Genomic DNA, 16,108 nt, shown 5'->3' on the forward strand with positions numbered 1-16,108 from the left:
ATATTTTAACAATCAACCTATCAATATTTATTAAATACCTATTATGTCCTGGGTGCTAGACATAAACGTGGATAAAAGTGAAATAATTTTTACCCTCAAGAAATTTATATTCCTATAGATCTCATAGACAATTGTGCTAAATATTTATTTTAAAACCAATAACAGAAACATTTGTAATTGTGAACATACTATGCAAGCTTCAGTTATTAAAAATAATAAGAATGAATAATTGGATTTTTGCAGGATAAGACTGAAACAAAATGATTTTTCTAAAAAGTTATTTAAGAATTGAGTGTAGAACTTTAGTTATCTTCATTGTGTCTAACTCCTTCTGACCCCTTTTGGATTTTCTTTTTGGCAAAGATATTGTAATGATTTGCCATTTTCTTCTTCACATCATTTTCCAAATGAAGAAACTGAGGCAAACCATGTTAAGTGACTTATCCCGAGTCACACGGTTAGTGAATGTCTGAAGACAGCTTGAACTCAGGAAGATGAATCTTCCTAACTTCAGACTTGGTACTCTATCCACTGCACCATCAAGATGTCCAAGAATCTCTCTACCAAAACAAATTTGTCTGTTTTCTACTACGAATGGCCAGAGATTATTGTCTAGGGAACTAAGAGGTTAAATGACTTGCTTAGGATCACACAGCTAACATATGTCAGAATTAAGGAATTTAAAACTAATCCTTCCTAGTTTTGATGTCAGCTCTCTAGTTATTATGCCATGTTGTCCCTCAGCCTTGTAATATGTGACCAAAACATACAGTATATTGTTAGAGATAATGGCATTTTGATGATGAACTATCATTCTATATGATGTTATTTATTCTCCTTATCAAGCCGTTGTAAGAGTTTTCTAAAAAGCAAGATAAAAGACTTTTAAATTATGCAGGACAAAAATGAATTAATTTTACAAGTTCATAAAAGAAAACAGACAGTAGAAGCATAGGAAAATTATTTATTAAAAAGAGCTGGAGAGATTGGATTATACCACTCCAAGAGTTAGTCCAGCCATTGCTTCTTGAAGGGAAATTAAAGGGCTTGATATAATATTGTAAGTAATTTTCTGATTTTTGTTAAAAGTTTCATTTTTTAAAAAATGATGTTGAACCCCAAATTTGTTTTTGAATTTTATTGAATTTGTTTAAAGAATACTCAAAATGCAAAGAGAATTTCCTGTATAATTAATTAGGTTATGAAATCTTGAGTAGAAAAATATCCAGACTGTGGCTCTTTTAGGAAGTAATCAGGTGTGGATGTAGATTTATAGTTCTTATAGATGCATTTTCCCTACCTCTAATTCAGAGCTTCATTACTTCTCTCCTGGATTATCCTCCCAACCACTTGCCATACTTCTACTCTTTCACCTCTCCAATCTATGTTAGACATTGACAGCAATGGAAATTTCCCAAAGTACAGCTCAGATCATTTCATTCTCCTGCCCTCAACCCTTCAATGACTCTCACTGACTTTAGACAATTTTCTTACTCATTAGTGTGTCATTTACATGAATTAAAAAGAATTTATTAAATACTTACAGGTGCCTGTACTAAATCTTGGTATATAAATATAAAAGTTCAGAAAGAATCTGACCTCAAGTAGCCCACATTCTAAAAGAAGAAACACCAACAAGCAAGTCAAGCATTTATTAACAACTTTTTATTAGGCGGTGTGCTAAATGATGGAAAGCAACACAGGTAAAAGAATGATGACCAAGAATGTGATGCTTTGGTTTGGGAAAATCACAGGAATGGTAATCATCACAGTCACAGGGTGACAGTGAATCACCTTTCCCCAGAAATGGCAGTGCTTACTAAATTATTATTCTCAGGATCAGAGGTAGAAGGGAGTAGAGGGAACTTATGTGTGAGATAATAGGGCAGGATGGCAAATAAGATTCATTGTGGAAGCATCTGAGATTGCCTAGTCGTGGGGAACTCTCACCAATTAGGAGAGCCTGGCTCCAAGTTAGGAAATAGATGTGGAGTTCTAGGTCATTCAAGACCCTCTAACATTTAACCCCATCAAGACTACTATGCTTTTCATTCATCTTGCAAGTCCTAAGCCAGTATACCTAGACTTAGACTACTAAGATTAACCCTATTAAGATCCACTTGCACATTTGCTTGATGTGCCTAGTATACAAACAATATCTTTTCCCTTTCAATATCCACTCCTTTTTGGAATTTCCCCCTCTCTAACAGGGACACCACAAACAAAAACCCTAGGTAAAAATCTTGGGGCCATCTTCAACAGATAGTTTTCTTTCAACTTACATGTCTAATCAGTTTTACTTCCTTGTTGGCACAACAGTGGCAATACCCACTCTAGACAAATTGGATAAGTTGCCACTGCTGAGACACAATGTCCTTTCTGCTTTTCTGCCTGTCTTTTGATGTCTTGAAGAATGTCCTTTCCTTCAAATTTCCACTGAAACTCTCTTCATCCTTTAAGACCCAATTCAACTTCTATTTTTTTCCAAGCATCATTCTCTCCAACAGGTTTTGCTTGTTCATCTTCTGTAAACACCATGTCCATTTTATTTCCTTTACTAAACTTTTCAAGGGAAAAGATAATTTCTTATTCATCTTTCTCTCCCCCCACAGAACCTAGCATAGTGCCATTGCTCTCAAATTCCTCTGCCTGGTTTTTAAGATGTTCTGCTTCTACTGCACATACTTTGACATCTATCACTGCTCCAGGATGATGAGGAAACTAAAGCTGAGAAAGCAATAAGCATCATATAGTGTCTACCATGTGCCTGGCACTGTACTAAGTGCTTTATCTTATCTGAACCTTATACAATTCTGGGAAGTAGTTGCTATTATTATCTCCAATTGACATCTGAGGAAGCTGAGGCAGAGGAGGCTTCCCCGGGATCACATAGCTAGTAAGTGTCTAAGTTCAGGTTAAAACTCAGGTCTTTCTGCTTTCAGGCTTGCCGTGCCATCTTGCTGCTGAAAAACGTTGACGAGAGCCATATAGCTAGTGAGTATCTAAAGCAGGATTGAACTCTTCCTAACTCTCCGACTGTGTAGTAGATATCTTGAATCAGATGTCCCATTATCCCTTTAAACTTATGTCTAAAATTGTGTCCCCCCCAAGTCCTCTCTTCTTCCTAACTTTCCTATTATTGGTAGGGATATGTCCATCTTCTCAAACTCTCAGGCTTTCAGCTTCAAATGTTATGTTCAAAATCGCACTCTATCTGTCAATAAAAAATTATAATAATAATAATAATAATAAAAAATCGCACTCTACACTGCCACCTTCATAACATCTCTTGTTATGTCTCCTTTGAAACTATTATCAGCTTAGTGTGGATCCTCATCCTCCTATACAAGGACTGCTGCACCAGGCTGCTTTGGCTGGTCTCTCTGTCTCAAATTTCTCCCCAATCCAATCTATTCTCTCCTCAATTATCAAATTGATCTTCTTTGAGTATAGCTCTGACCATTTCACCTCCTCTGTTTAATAAACTCTAGTGGTCCTCTATCACCTTTAGGATTTAATATTATACCATCTTTTTGGCATTCAAAGCCTTCATGACCCTTCTTGCCATTTTATTATCTTTACTCCTTATACTCAACATTCTTTGTGATCTAATGATCACAACCTCCTTGCTGCTTTTCACACACAATATTCCATATCTTAACTTCAAATATTTTTTACCAGCTGCTCCTCAAGCTTGCAATTCTCTCTTATCTCAATCTCAGAGTTTCTTTGGCTTCCTTCAAACCTCAGCTAATATTTGATATTCTGTAAGAACTCTTTTGAATCTTTCTAAATGTGAATGCCTTCCTTCTGAGATTATGCCCAATTTCTACTGTATATAATTTGTCTTGACAAAATGAAGAAGAGCATTCCAGGCTTGGGAATGAATTGAGTAAATGCTCAGAGGTAGACCATAGCCGGTTGAGTTTGTAGAACAACTGGTAGTCTGGAATGTTGAAAGCATGAAGGGAAATAAAGTACAATGTAAAATTAAGCTTAAAATTAAATGTAAAATAATATTTAAATATAAATATAAAATCAAGTTTAAAAAATAATACCTAGACTCTAGAGGGTTTTAGGTAGGGAGCTAGTAAAGGCTCTTGAGCAGAAAAGTAGGAATTACATGTGGATTTATAGAGTGGATTACAAATGAGTTTACATGTTCAGAATGATGAGTCACTTTATTGAAAGTTTTGCAAAGGATGAGACCAGAGGAAAGAAGCAAGAAGAAAGGTAGATTTTTATTGACTAGATACATAAACTCTTTTTTTATTTATCTGAGGCAATCTGGGTCACACAGCTATAAGTGTCTAAGGCAAGCCCTCCTGACTTCAGAAATGATGCTCTATTGACAAGTAAATTCTTCTGGAACAAACTGAAACAAACAGTTGTGTCTTCTGTCCTTTCCCAATTCAATGGCTAAATTAATGCAGATGTTTCAGTATCCTGGTTTTTGGAATGGCTCCCTAGGGGATATACCTACTGAAAGTGATGTCATGGTTCTAATCCAGAAAAAGCTTGATTAACTTTTATTTCTTCTTTCATTGTGTTTTACAAGGACATTTCTAAATTAGCTATCAAATACATTTCCTTTTAAATAACTTTAAAGCTAAAATATTTTTCCAATATGAGTTATATTATCTGGACCTGGCAAGAAAGGTTTGTAATTCTCTGTGGGATCTTTATGAGAAAATCTCAAAGGTAGGTAAAGTGACAGGTTCAATATAATCAGGACAGAAATCCAGCAATAACAGAATATTTCTTACCTCTAACATGCCTGTATTTTGACATTTTAGTTAGTGTCTCAGTACTGGAGCAAGATGCATCTCATCCATTTAATGAAATATCAATATTTTTTCTTCTCTCTTGTATATAGTGATGCTCACTGACATCTGCTTGTTATGCAAATAACAAGCATCCATTTCCAGAACATTGAACACAGATGGGTAAAAGGAGGAGGAGCAACTTATCAATATATAAAGAACTATTTTGACATTAACTATCACGAGAATTTTGGCACATTTTGCGTCTAGCAGCAATGATTGTGACTGATTAGGGATAAAATACATATTTATGACAATAGTTCTATAAAATTGGACCCTCAAAAAATCAGATCTTATGTTTTAAAAGCTATAGCCAAATGACAAGATGTAAATGGGAACAAATCTGGAAATATGTGAGGTAATATCCCATTAGCCATCTTGGGTGAAATAATATTAAATTCAGGATTTGAAGTAAAATGCAAAAGAACAGACTAAAAGACTAAGTTAACTAGTTACTAGGCCAAATAAAAGATTTCCCTAAATAACCTGAAAAGGACTTAAAGATCTACTTATGATTCTTGGCTCTTGGGGGCCTTAGAGTTTCCCCTCCCTCTGGTGTAACAATGAATATATTGCATAAATCCCTGGGAGGAAATTCTCATTCATTCATTCATTCACTCATTCTTTTATTTATTCACTTATTCATTCATTCAATGGATATTTCTTGATGATATTCTCCATACTTAGAGTAGTAATAGCTAGTATTTACAAAGTTCTTTAAATATTTGCAAAGTATCTTTACATATATTTATTAGTGAATTAATGTGTGATAATTTGTTCATCTATGGCCTGTGTCTTCAAGAAACATAATTTCTCTAGGTACATGTCTAGTACAAGAAAAATGAATGAATGTATATATGGAAAAAGCAGCACCTGGAAAATGGAGGCTTAGGAGTCTAACCCTGGTTTTTACCCCAGGCAATTACTCTCCAGTTCCAGTTTACTTATTAGCCAAAGAAGAGCATTTAGACTTAAATGATCTTTTCTAGCTGTCATTTTAAAGCCCTTTCGAACTCCCACATCCTAATGTTTCACGTCCAAGCATTCCTTGTCTTACCATTTTATGTTCTGAAATTCCTCTCCCCTCCCCCAGCTCAGTTACTTCCATGGTGTAAGGTCCCATCCAAATCTAGTATTCTATGATTCCATAATGTAAAATATACAAATTATATGATAGATATAAATTATTTGTTATGATTTAGATATATTTTAAATGTTTAGAGTTGGGGAAACTAAGTTTTTGTTCTATCCTTCTTTCATAATATATCTTCCATTCAACCATTCTCTTCTCATTTCCAATGCAACTCTTCTAATTAAAATCTTTTTTTATCTCATACCTAAATTGTTAAAGAGGTTTTTGGAAGATTGAACTGAAAGAAAACTAGGAAATCTTCCAAAAACCTCTTTAACAATTTAGCTATGAGATAGCTAGAAGCTGAGGATATAAATATAGAAATGGACCATCCTTTCCTTCAGGAAACTCACATTCTATATGTCGTATCCCATAATATATACCAAATTAATTTTCCTAAAATGCTACTTGTGTCATTCTTCCATTCAAAAGCTTCCTAATGACAATCAACAAAATTCAAACTTCTTAGCCTAACATTTAAAATCCTTTTTTCTTCTATTTTTTACACCTAATTCATTCAAATCTTGGTCTGCTACCAATTCATTTTACTTAAGGTCATAAGATTTGAAGCAGAGGGAATCTTGGAGATCATGTTGTTCAATTCCCTCCTTTTAAATAATAAGGAAACTAAGGACTAGAACCACCTGCCCAATAAAGGTAAGAACATGGGCTTAAAACCTAGAACTTCAAATTCCAAATCTAATACTCTTTCAAATATACCATGTTAGATCCCTAACTGATGAGGTCCTGGGTAACTAGATGGGATTGGCAAAGAAAGCCTGAAGTACTGATAAGATCACTCCTTAAGCCAAGCAAAGAAAGGCACTGATGGGGATCAGCTCAATCCTACCCTTATAGAGGTCTTAGGTAACCCCATCTTATTGTATCCAATCAAAAAGCCAAGACATGTCAACCCCCTGAGGTTAAATTTCCCGTATAAATCTGCTCATAGCCTATACCATCTTTGTTGAATCCTTTTTGAGTTAGCCCACCACAACATTCTGCCTCATGGTACCTTTCTCGTTCTCCCTCCCCCATATGTCATGGTATCTTTCCTCTCATCCCCCTACCATGCCTTATGGTGTCTTTCCTCTCATTTCCCCCACTATACCTCATGGTGTCTTTCTCCTTGTTGTAGCTAACTAACTCTTTTAGGGTGCTTTTTCCCTTCTAGTATTTAGCCTGCCAGTTAATAGATACTCCCATCTATCTCACAGAGTATTCCCTTTTTCTTGGTTAATTGTTAATTCCACTAGAAAACTTGTCTTTTCTATTGTTGTTAAAACTCTTTCCTTGCTAACTATATGTTCTCCCAATTCTATTTCATATTTACTACTCCTGATATCTACTTTACCTCTTCATTTACAATCTCTTCTCATAAACCTACCTTTTGTTAAAGAGAAAAGCAATTGTGAATTCTTCACATGACAGAACCTAACATTTGGTGCCAAACCTCAATATTTGGTGCCAATTGCTCTCCTCAGTTTTATCATTTTGTGCCTTCATCAGTCTTATGATTTGGTATGCTGAATCTCAATGTCATCATTTACCATTCAGTACACTAAATAGATCTGTTTATCTTATACTTAATTTTCATGAATTATTTTCTCTTGGACTTTTTTCATATTATTTTTTTATGCCTGAGTTTCTCCTATTTTCTCTGCCTAGGAGAATCTTGTTTACCTTTCAAGATCTGTTTCAGAGATAACTCGATGTGAAGCCTCTCCTGACTACCCTTCTAAACTTTACTAAAGTTATTACTTATTTGGCAATTACTCTCATCTTGCTTCATGTGACTTTTTCTGTTTTGTCTATTCCTTAATACTTAAAGCAGATTTAGAACTTTCTGAAGGTAAGAAGACTGTGTTTCATCCTTTTCATAGATCTGAAATGCTTAGAAAAGAGCTCTTCATGTATTAAAGATGAAACAAAACATAAAAAAAATATATTCACATTTAGGTGGTGTTTAAGCATTTCCTTAAGAAAATATTTCATTACTCCCATTTTACAGATGGGTCTCATAAAGATGAAGCAACTTCACCTTTCATAGCTATAGCATGCTGGAGATATGATATAACTCAATTTCAGCAAAGCATTGGACAAAATCCTATCTGTATAACATGGAGAAATATAGGCTAGATAATGCTGGAAGATTCAAAACTGTTTTGATATCTTAACTCTGAAAGGAGTCATTAAGAGATGAATATCAATGTGGAATCAGGCCTCTATTGGAGTGTTCTTGGGACCTATCCCTGTATGCTGTTCAGAAATTTTAACTGTGACTGGATTAAAGACATAGATGATAAATCTGAAAAACATGTAGATGGCATAAAATTGAAATGGGAAGTTAATATGTTGGGATTAGTGGGGGTCAGCACCCAAAAGAATTTCAGAAGGTTAATGTAAACCATTAATAGAATTTTTAAAAATTTAAGTTCTTATGTCATAACTATTATACTATGAGAAATGAGGAAATAGATGATTTCAAAAAAGATATAGAATACAGAAGAACAATTTACACAATGACAACAATATCATAAAAGTGAACCATTTTAAGAACTTTTATAAAGTGATGAATAAAATGAGTTGAATCAGGAGACCAATTTCTACATAAACACTGGAAAAACACAACTTTGAAAGTTGTAAAAACTATGATTAATGTAATAAACATTCATGATTCCAGAGTATAGATGATGAAATATGCCCTACATTATAGAAAGGTGATGAGTTAAAATACAGACTGAGACATATATTTTTGCAAAAAGCCACCGAAGGAATTTGTTTTGCTTGACTTAAATTATTTGTTATAAGAAATTTTTCTTTGCTTTTTTTTTTTCTTTTAAAGCAGAGTAGGAAGTGTGAGGGAGAGAGAATAGATTTCTTTCAACATTTTAAAAATAGAGAAGTAGGGGGAGTTATGTAAGTGTGAAAGGTATATATTTTGAAACAATATCACTTATAGTATGAGCTTTATTTATTTATTTTTATTTTCTTATGTGAAATGCCTTAGGAAATAGGTTTGTTGTTTTTAGTCATTTTTAGTCCTGATCTAACTCTTCCTAATTCTTTGTTTTGGGTCTTCTTTCCTCCCTCTCTCTCCCTCCCTCCTTTCCTTCCTCCTTCCAAGATACAGGAGAGATTTGCATTTTCTTTTCTACATCATCTTAAGATGAGGAAATTGAGACAAATAGGGGTAAGTGACTTGTCCAAGGCCACACAGCTAATACACATCAAGGGTAAATTTGAACTCAAGAAGATGAATCTTTCTGACTTCAGCCCTGGCATTCTATGCATTATGGTGCTCCTTAGCTGTCTCCTCAAAAAGTGGCAGTAATTTGTAAAAATAAAATCAAAAGACAACATTAAAAGTAAAAAAAATGCATAGTAATACAATGGGAGAAACATAATTTGACTTGTGTTCAGTTCTGGGTACCATATTTTGGAAAGGACTTTGACAAACTGAAGTACATTGGAAGGTTATAGGACTAGGTGTGAAAATCATGTCACAATCATTATATGATCAAAGTAGGCATCATTAAATAATTTGGTAATTCTTGAGATCACAGCCCATAAATAATGCTAGAATTTGAATCCAGGTTCTCTGATTTTACATCTGTATGTCTCTCTATCTTTCTCACTGTCTCTGTCTCTTTCTCTCTCTGTGTCTCTCTCTTGATGAGTCAATTGGGGTTAAGTGACTTAATAGCTAGAAAGTTTCTGAGGCAGAATTTGAATTCAGGTCCTTCTGACTCCAAGTTTGGTACTTTGTCCATTGTGTCAACTAGCTAATCCCTTTTTCTTTTTTTAATTGATCTTTGTTCTCAAGAGGACCATTACATCATGTCATGACATGCAAGTGAATTGGATTTGAGTAAGAGAAGGCTGTGCAAAGTCACCAGCATCACTTTCTCTTCCAGAGTCATATGAGTCTGTGGCCAGATAGAGATCAGGAACACTGGAGATGGCCTGTATGCAGTGAGAGACCTTAACATTTTTAAGCTAAGGTCTTCAACAAGTCTCAGTTTGACTGAAACAATGTCCATTCAGTGATTAAAAATCTATCTGGAAAGGGAAGACTTTCAGGTTTTCCAGCCAATAAAGAAACAAGTGTTACTTACATTTAATCTGAGGCAATCAGGGCCCAAACAATGACCAAATGGGGCTTGGCCTGGGACTAGGATATAACATTTCATAAATGCACCTCCTAGATATAGGATCTACATTTATTGTGCATTTACAGATATGTAATTTTCCACATAGCCAGTTAAAAATTAAATAGGAAGTTTTAAAGTCAGACTTTAAAGGCTTTAAAGTCAGAACAGAACTTTTCTATTCAACCACTTTCAGTCATATCCAACTCCTTGTTACCCCATTTGGTGTTTTCTTGGTAAAGATACTGGAGTTTTGCCATTTCCTTCTTCAGCTCATTTGAGATGTGGAAACTGGGGTAAACATGGTTAAGTGCTTGCCTAGGGTCACACAGTGATTGAGTATCTGGGGGTAGATTTGAAGTCAGGTCTTTCTGGCTCCTGGCACTCTATGCACTCTGTCTAACTCTCATAGCTAGCTCAAAAGTTTAACATGGCTATTTATTTAAAAGCTTCTCCCTAACAAATTCCTTGATTTCTTCCTTGTCCTATAGAGGTGATGATAATAATTCAATTCAATTTAATTCACTCCAGACAATTTTTCTCCAGTGTCTGGTGATTGACCATACAAAGACAGATTCTACCTAAAATAGGGAAAAATTCCATTCAATTTGATTTAGTAGGCTTAATTAAGCACCTACTGTGTTCCAAGCACTGTGTAGTGCTGGGGCTCTTGCAACAAACCAAAAAAACTTGCCCTTAGGACTTTACATTTTCTTGTATCTTACAAAAGTTTATTCCAAAAGAATTTTATTAAACTGGTCTAATTCCTGAATATTTTGCCTAACTTGCAAATAAACTTCTGTATGATCCATTATATAACTATGACTCATCAAAAAATATTAAGGAGTGATATTCATGCTTTTCTGAATAAGAATTCAAATTTCTTTATCTATTCATATAGCTTGGGTCCTCACTAAGCTATTAAAATTCACACTCCTCTACAAAAGAGCCTGTGAAGAAGATTATTAATGTTTTTAGGAGAATTAAATGATTATTCTTGGATAAGAAAACTTCCCTAACTGAAAACTATTTTATCTGCATATACACTAACGAAATAATGTAATTGTTCTAAATATGGCCACACTAAGAGTCTGTTTTAAACGATAAGGCAAAAGCATCCAATCTTCATGAAGCTGAAATACCTGAAATTTGACAAGAAAAATAATGTTTGGGCTTTAGTAAAAGATAAGCTGCAAGACAACTTTCCGTGGATTTAGATAAGGCCATGTATGGAGTTAGTTGAGAAGCTTAGATGTGTGCAGGCTTACAGGAAAAGGGCATTTGTCAGCATAAAGCAATGCCAGGTGAGTTGGCAGAGGTGATGGACATTCAAGGAACTGATCACTTCCAGAGCATATGGAAAGTTTGTAGGCATTTTCAATCATATTGTGGACAATGCAATTTCAAGGTTAAAGGGAAATCCATTTATCCTATAAAATTGGCAGTGAGTTTCTCTGTCTGTCTTTCTACTGGTCTCATAATACAATGCTGAAAGATATTTTTTTTCCCTTGCAGTTTTAGAAAAAAGAAGTAAAATTTACTCTTTTACTTGTCTTGGTTTTACATTTGAAGACCTCAGAATTAGAAAGGTGCTTTCATGTAAAGTGCCTGATCAATGGCTATGAAATTATATTCTTGTGTTTTTGTTTCTTCAAACCCCCTTATGACATTGATTAAGATGTCAAAAATGTATAAAGTGTTGAAGATGGCAAGTGTTTATGATGGCAACAGATGGATATCTGTTTGGTATTTCAGTTTTATTCACTGATTTTCTCATTCATTCAATAAGCCTTTAAAGGCTTTAAGAGACTTTTTAAAAAAGCATTTATTGTAAGGTTTGATGGTATTTTTAGTTAGTTGGTCTCCTGGGAAAGTATAGACTAGTGAGAATTATTGGAAAAAGTCATTAATGATGAAAATACTAAATTTTAACAAGAGGTTGATGAAAATAAAGATGTAATTATTTTCACTATCCAAGTTCACATACTTCTCCCTCTGGGGCCATGGATGACAAGTTAAGATTACCCTAATTTACTGCATTCAAAAGAGAAAGTACTGTGGTGAGAGAGATGTGAGTCCCAATCTGATCTCTGACAATTATAGCCAGATGACCATGGATAAACCACTTAATCTCTGGATCTCTGATTCTTCAGTTGTAAAATGTAGGGGTAGGATTAGATGACCTCTAGGGTTCTTTTCCAGTTCAATATCACTGATTTGGGGAACAAATACACAGTAATCCTATTATTCTTCTGGGAAGTCTAGCTTTAGAGATTTGTCAACTTAGATTTGTCTAAATTTTTTTTTTAAAAGACTCTTATTCTTTCGCTACAAATACATTATTTTCCAGAGCACCATCCATTTATCAGCAACTCCCCCTTTAAACTTCCTAACCTTGAAATACTGAAAAATGTCTGAAAAGTCTCATAAAAGTCTTTGATTAGAAAATAACCTAGGTATTTTATATGTAAAAGTTCTTTCCCTCCTTCCAAAAGCACTTTCCTTAAAAACATTTCAAAATGTCAGTTTAACCTTTGAAAATAAAGAAATCTGTCTGGAAATCAAAAGGCAAGGTGTTTTAGTTGAACTCAAGCTATTCTTGCATACATAATAAAAATTTAAGACAACACATTCTTTTTTCCCCCCTTTCCATTAAGTAATAACTCTTTGAAGTTGGACTAGCCCACAACTGTTTACCTTTATGTTAAGCAAATAATGGAGTCAGCATTAGAATGTTAAAATAGGGATAATGATGAAAATGAATATAACAAAATGGCCTGCTTATATTTTGGATAATTAAGATGTCAATCTACCCCTTATAATCTAAGCTGAGTATTGCTAAGCAGTCATAAAGATAATGGCATGCTGAGATTTTTGACAATTTCTCTACTGGCTTAGGGAAATGTTTTTTCTTATAAATACTCTAGAGTCTAAAATGTTTATAAGTAAGACATTCTAAAGGAATAGCATGTGTTAAGGACCATGTGTAAGTGAAGGGGCAGGTCAATTCTCCCAGAGCCTCCCTCCATAGCTGTGAGTCATAATACTTGAAGGAGGTGCAAAGCAGCCTTTACTAAAGCAGATATTCCTTGTGGATTAGAAATGAAATAAATTGGAGGCAGAGGGGAAGAGGAGAAAGGTCAGAGAATGCAATTGTCTCTCAGTCTCCTTGTATCATCATCATCCTCTCACATGAAGAGATCCATTCTACAGGTCTGAGTTAGAACTCCAAGAGCCACTGACAGGTAGCTCCTGTATAACAACAAACATGTTTTAAAAGGATATGACCGATTTTTTTCCTAGTTGTATGTAGAGTTTGAAAAATAATTATTCAAGTTAACTATACTAAATAATTATTTGCTTTTTAAATATCAATTTAAATGATGATGTGATTTTTTTTTCATTAGTTACATTAGTAATAACCACAAAGTAGGTTTTTAGGTCCCATTTCTTCCAGATAATTCAAATTACTTTTTGACTTACTAGTTTATCTGGACCAATACTAGTACTATCCTTAATTATAAATGGAGAAACTGAGATACAGCAAGGCTAAATGTCATTCAAAGTCACCTGAAATTAATGGTGAAAACAAGGTAACTTGGGTAAGCTGACTTTTAGTCTAGTAGATTACTTATTAGACTATTATGGTACACACCTTGATTCAAAGAAAAGAACAGCAGATTTATATGAAAGTCTAGGTCCCAAAACTAGCTTTGTTACATAATCAGCTGCATCACCTTCAGTACTTGACCCCTTCTCTGGGCTTAGATTTCCTCATCTTTAAGGTAAAAGATGCTTGCCTATTTTACCTATATCAGGGTGGAAGGGAAGATCAGATGAAATAAGACATGCCAAGAACTACACAGATGTAAGTTATTATTATTCTGAAATTCAATATGACATAAGGTTCAAGTAAATAAATTCAGGCTGTGTAACCCTAGGCAAGATTCATCCTCTCAGTGCCCCTAGAAACATTTTTTTAGACTTAATAAGATGTAGTTTCTGGTATTCATTGGTAGAGGAAATTTTTCTCTGGGAGTTCTTTATACCAGAATTATCATCCCATGTGGACCATAATACTCCCAAGTACAGCTGAAATAGTTAACAAAAATAAATAGAATAAAATAAAACAGATAATATTAATACATAGTTTTAAAGTTAATATGCTAACTATATAGATCTTTATGTAATGTTCAGTGGTCCTATTTCTTTCTTTTTTTGCTGAGGCAATTGGAGTTAAGTGACTTGCCCAGGGTCATACAGCTAGGAAGTGTTAAATTTCTGAGGCTGGATTTTGAACTAATGTCTTCCTGACTTCAGGGCTGATGCTTTATCTACTGTGCTCTTTAGCTGCCTGAATGGTTCTATTTCTATTTGAAATTTCTTTGCCAAGAAAACCCCAAATGAGGTCATGAAGCATTGGACAAGACTGAAACAACTGAACAATTTCTAAGTGAATTTGACACAATTGCCCTATACCTAGGAAATGACAAGTCCTGATCAAATAAAAGTAAACAGACAAATAAATAAGTATGTATGTAGATTTATCTCTATTTTTGCATATCATGTTATTCAGTTTTTTCAGGCTCTTGGGGATCCCACTTGGGGTTTTCTTGGCAAAGATATTGGAATGGTTTTCAATTTCATTCTACAAATCATTTTACAGATGGGGAACTGAGGAAAATAGGGGTTAAACGACTTATTGAGAATCACACAGCTAGAAAGTATATGAGGCTAGATTTGAACTTAGATCTTACTAAGATCTACTGTGATACCCAGCTATCCATGTATATCATTGATATATACATATGCTCAGACACACATACATATATATATATATATGTATATGTATACACGCACACACATATATTAATTTCCCTTTTAACTGATATCATAGTCCTCTTTGGTAATGAAAACAAACAACAAAAGCAACAATCTCAACTTATGTAACATAAATAATAAACTTCACAATTCTTTCTTCATTTCTAACTAAACTCAAAATGGTCTACATATCCCAATAGGCAAAATCTTTTTTTTTCATTTATTTTAGTTCATCAATCTTCAAAATAAAGATTAGAAAGAGACATGTTTTTGAAGATGTCATTTGAATCATGACACAAATAGAAAATAAATTGAAATTTTCATGTGATTGTTGTAAGCAAAATAATTAATAGCTGAAAAGGTTGTTTCATTTCTTTATTTATTTTCTGGGAAATGGTTAATATGAAAATATTGTATTATTTAGAATCCTTTAAGGTCAGTAAGCCCAGACATTATCTGGAAGGGAGTATGACAGATATTTTTTTCTCTGATACCTGATGCTGATTAAAATTCATTGTGCATTATAATAGATAATTATCATGTTTTAGTAAATATTTCTGAGTTCCTTCCAACTTCATAACTGAAGCTTATCTCAATAATGCTTTTGAAATGAAAGAAGATCAAACAGAGAATACCATGGACTGGTGTTCGTTAATCCTTTAATGCCAGGAGTCAGTCCATGCTCATCTGAAAAACAAACTTGGCTTTTTTTTTTTTTTTTTTTTTTAAAGTTAAAGACTGAGGTGAGGGAAGAGATAGGAACAAAAAGGGGGGAAGAAGGTAAGAGAATATTTACTTCAAGAAGTATAATTTTGTTAGGATGAATTGGGATGGGAATTGTGTGAGCAGAGTGGAATGAATGAAGGAATGTTTCAGAGGTAAAAATGTCAATATTTGGCATCTGATTGACTATATGAGGTAACTGAAAAGTTGTGGATATCCAATAGAATAAATTGGGGGGAGGGGAGAAGAATAGGGAAGTTTGGAAGGGGAATAGAGGGATGGGTTGGGGAAATTATTTTTGTTTTGAAATATTTTATTTAGATGCCTCTGGGATTCATTTTGAAATATTTAATAGAAAGTGATGTGGGATAGGAACTCAAGTAAGAGGCTACAGTTGGATATATAGATCTGAGATTTATCTGCAGAGAGATGCTAAGTTAACTGATGAGAGTTAAAGA

At 34.1% G+C, this 16,108-nt stretch overlaps 1 protein-coding gene across 4 annotated transcripts in view; it reads right to left on the minus strand.

Moving 5' to 3' along the window:
* The window catches only part of SYT1 (synaptotagmin 1), a 702,364-nt gene that overhangs the window by 203,269 nt on the left and 482,987 nt on the right, over positions 1-16,108 (minus strand). The gene's annotated exons all lie outside the window — the stretch shown is intronic.

This window comes from Sarcophilus harrisii, chromosome 5 (assembly GCF_902635505.1).
Source record: "Sarcophilus harrisii chromosome 5, mSarHar1.11, whole genome shotgun sequence".
NCBI lineage: Eukaryota > Metazoa > Chordata > Mammalia > Dasyuromorphia > Dasyuridae > Sarcophilus > Sarcophilus harrisii.